The sequence below is a fragment of the Salvelinus namaycush genome, chromosome 8 (genome assembly GCF_016432855.1).
Source record: "Salvelinus namaycush isolate Seneca chromosome 8, SaNama_1.0, whole genome shotgun sequence".
In the NCBI taxonomy this organism is placed as follows: Eukaryota; Metazoa; Chordata; class Actinopteri; order Salmoniformes; family Salmonidae; genus Salvelinus; species Salvelinus namaycush.
The window spans coordinates 6276304-6280502 of record NC_052314.1 but is presented as its reverse complement, the minus strand read 5'-3'; the positions used below and the strand labels follow the sequence as shown (position 1 = coordinate 6280502).

Below are 4199 nucleotides of genomic sequence, written 5' to 3'. Positions count from 1 at the left end.
GAGTTGTGTTTAATGTTTTGCAAAAATGTGCTTAGCATTTGCATTGTGTGTGTGAAAGCAATGAGAAATTACTTACAGTTTTACACAAAATAATACTGTTGTGCTCATTAGGTTATGATGGAGATCAACTGGTACCCAGTTTCATTAAGTGTCTTAGCAATCAAGAAACTGTAAATTAAGCTTGTGATTGTCACTGATTTATGCTACTCTTTGTAGTGTTTCCGTACACCACAGGGGGGCATTGTTTTAGAATAATCAACCCAGCTGCTGCTCTAACCGAAAAAACAGGCTTTCCATTTTTTATTTATTTAACTTCTGGCAAACAGTTATGGCAAATCTTTTGCCAATTTGCCACAAGCTCATATTTTCACATGCAAATTAGTTTTGTGGCAAACTATTGCGGCAAGTTGTGAACTTCTGGCAAACAATTCTGGGAAACATTCTACAGTGTGCTGCAAACTGATTATGAATATGCAAATTAGATCAGCTTTTTTGGTTACTTTCAGTAACAACATTACAATATCTTAACTACATAAACCAAATCACATAACTTTAAAATGAAACGAAACATACTAAACACGTATTCAATGTCTTAAAAGATACAAATTAAATCCTTTATCTACCTCACAATTAAAATAGTGTCAAGTGGTACAGTATTAACCTTGAGATGCTTATGAAGAAAAGAGCAAAGAATGAACATTTCCCCTCAAAATTGTTTATTTAATCCCAGTTCAGAACTAGAGCCTTTTTGAGACGAGATGGGTCCCATTATGTCTGGCAAAAAAACTAAAACTGCATTCAACAGTAAGAACCTCATACTAACGGTCAAGCATGGGGGTGGTAGTGAGATGGTTTGGGGATGCTTTGCTGCCTCAGGACCTGGATGACTTGCCTTAATAGAAGGAACCATGAATTCTGCTCTGTATCAGATAATTCAACGGGAGAATGCTCTCAGGGTGACAATTTGACCAAACTGTCCAACAATCTTTGAGTTCTCCTCATCACCCCTCCAAAAAGTACTGACCTCAGTGTCTTCAGTTTACATTGTGGATGTTTCAGTCCAACAAAAGAGAGTTTTTTTTTGCGGTCATCCACCAGTGTGCCATTCCTCATGTCCCAGCTCTGATGAGATGAGTCAGTTGATTGAAGAGTGGATGTCAGAAATTCACAGTGTTCATCTATCTCAAAGCCAGACAGTCTGCATAAATAGAGAAAATATAATTCATAGTGTGATGTAGTGCAGATGAGGGGCCCATCAGAACTGAGACTGTCCTTAAGGATCAGTCACACATTAAGCGCATCATCTGGTATGAGTCATACCTGTAAATATTTTTCTGTAGGCCTGTGAAGTACCCATAAAAAAATATTACAAATGAAGAAAAACTATGTCCACGGAGTGACAGTTTGACCCCCAACAACTGTCCAACAATGATTAGGTCAAATCAAATTGTATTGGTCACATACACGTGTTTAGCAGATGTTATTGCGGTTATAACGAAACGCTTGTGGTTCTCATCATATGAAGATGACCCCTCCAAAAGTACCGTAAGAGCCATTTTGTATGTACAGTTGAAGTTGGAAGTTTACATACACCTTAGCCAAATACATTTAAATTCTTGACATTTCATCCTAGTAAAAATTCCCTGTCTTAGGTCAGTTAGGATCACCACTTTATTTTAAGAATGTGAAATGTCAGAATAATAGTAGAGTGATTTATTTCAGCTTTTATTTCTTTCATCACATTCCCAGTGGGTCAGAAGTTTACATACACTCAATTAGTATTTGGTAGCATTGCCTTTAAATTGTTTAACTTGGGTAAAATGTTTCGGGTAGCCTTCCACAAGCTTCCCACAATAAGTTGGGTGAATTTTGGCCCATTCCTCCTGACAGAGCTGGTGTAATTGAGTCAGGTTTGTAGGCCTCCTTCCTAGCACACACTTTTTCAGTTCTGCCCACACATTTTCTATAGGATTGAGGTCAGGACTTTGTGATGGCGACTCCAATACCTTGACTTTGCTGTCCTTAAGTCATTTTGCCACAACTTTGGAAGTATGCTTGGGGTCATTGTCCATTTGGAAGACCCATTTGCGACCAAGCTTTAACTTCCTGACTGATGTCTTGAGATGTTGCTTCAATATATCCACATAATTTTCCTTCCTCATGATGCCATCTATTTTGTGAAATGCACCAGTCCCTCCTGCAGCAAAGCACCCCCACAACATGATGCTGCCACCCCCGTGCTTCACGGTTGGGATGGTGTTCTTCGGCTTGCAAGCATCCCCCTTTTTCCTCCGAACATAATGATGGTCATTATGGCCAAACAGTTCTATTTTTGTTTCATCAGACCAGAGAACATTTCCCCAAAAAGTACGATCTTTGTTCCCATGTGCAGTTGCAAACGTAGTCTGGCTTTTTTATGGCAGTTTTGGATCAGTGGCATCTTCCTTGCTGAGCGGCCTTTCAGGTTATGTCAATATAGGACTCGTTTTACTGTGGATATAGATAATTTTGTACCTGTTTCCTCCAGCATCTTCACAAGATCCTTTGCTGTTGTTCTGGGATTGATTTGCACTTTTCGCACCAAAGTACGTTCATCTTTAGGAGACAGAACGCGTCTCCTTCCTAAGCGGTATGACAGCTGCGTGGTCCCATGGTGTTTATACTTGGTACTATTGTTTGTACAGATGAACGTGGTACCTTCAGGATTTGGAAATTGCTCCCAAGGATGAACCAGACTTGTGGAGGTCTATAAAAATGTTTCTGAGGTCTTGGCTGATTTATTTTGATTTTCCCATGATGTCAAGCAAAGAGGCACTGAGTTTGAAGGTAGGCCTTAAAATACATCCACAGGGACACCTCCAATTGACTCAAATTATGTCAATTAACCTATCAGAAGCTTCTAAAGCCATGACATCATTCCAAGTTGCTTGAAGGTACAGTCAACCTAGTGTATGTAAACTTCTAACCCACTAGATGTAACGCTCGTCGTCGTAAGGAAGAGTGGACCAAAGCGTAGCATGGAAAGTGTTCATGATCTTTATTGTCAAGAATCACTCAAACAAAAATAACGAATACAAAAGCGAACAGTTCCGTCAGGCACAGATATTAAACGGAAAACAACACCCCACAAAACCCAAACGGAAAATGACAACTTATATAGGATCCCCAATCAGAGACAACGATAGACAGCTGCCTCTGATTGGGAACCACACTAGGCAAAAACAACAAAGAAATAGAAAACATAGATTCTCCCACCCGAGTCACACCCTGACCAAACCAAACATAGAGAATAAATAAGGATCTCTAAGGTCAGGGCGTGACACTGGAATTGTCATTCAGTGAATTATAAGTGAAATAATCTGTCTGTAAACAATTGTTGGAAAAATTAGTTGTGTCATGCACAAAGTAGATGTCCTAACCGACTTGCCAAAACTTTAACAAGAAATTTGTGGAGTGGTTGAAAAACTAGTTTTAATGACTCCAACCTAAGTGTATGTAAACTTCCGACTTCAACTGTACATCACCATGGTAACCCTCTGAAAAAGCTCAGCCATGTGCCGGTCCACAAACTCAGCGTCTGGAGTATAAACATGTAATGACTCCTTAGATACCTACACCTAGTCAACCTTAAATACATGCGGGACATCATGTTAGATACAAAACCAGGTAAGAAACAGACCTAGAAAGGAGACAGAGAAGGTTTGACATACTACCAGTCTGTTGAAAGGAGAAAGACAAAGACACACACAAGAACAATTTCCTCAGTTTAGATTGACCTCTTTCTTCATCTCTCTTCTCTGTCGCAGCATTCTCCTCTTCTCTCTTCCTCGTTGGAGAGGTAATGTCCTCCATCTCTGTCTCTCTCCAGTTGTTCATATGAAACCTGTGATGAAAAACACACTTCCTTAATTCGTTTTTTTTGTCTGTTTGGCAAATGTATTCAAAGTTTAAACTAAAGTTTAAAGTAGCAATCTGGGATTAGTACATCAACTCATGGACTTGATGATATATTACCAACTTATCAAAGCCCCATGTTCAACTGTCTTACTCCACCACAACCCAAAATATTAGCTTGTTTTACTCTATTGTTGGTAAACAAACACTGCATAGCTCTAAAACAGGGTTCAAACTATCGAGCGTATTGCAACCACTGTTGACCACTGTTCTCTCTCTCATTAAACCGTCAATATGCACTACGA

The 4199-nt window shown here is 39.4% G+C and overlaps 1 long non-coding RNA gene across 1 annotated transcript; it reads right to left on the bottom strand.

Moving 5' to 3' along the window:
* Positions 1-695: 695 nt before the first annotated feature.
* LOC120051739 lies at positions 696-3814 on the bottom strand. Its single transcript, XR_005477317.1, has 2 exons — positions 3777-3814; positions 696-1198 (listed from the first exon to the last, which is right to left on the bottom strand). It is a non-coding gene; the product is annotated as an uncharacterized LOC120051739 (long non-coding RNA).
* Positions 3815-4199: the final 385 nt, after the last annotated feature.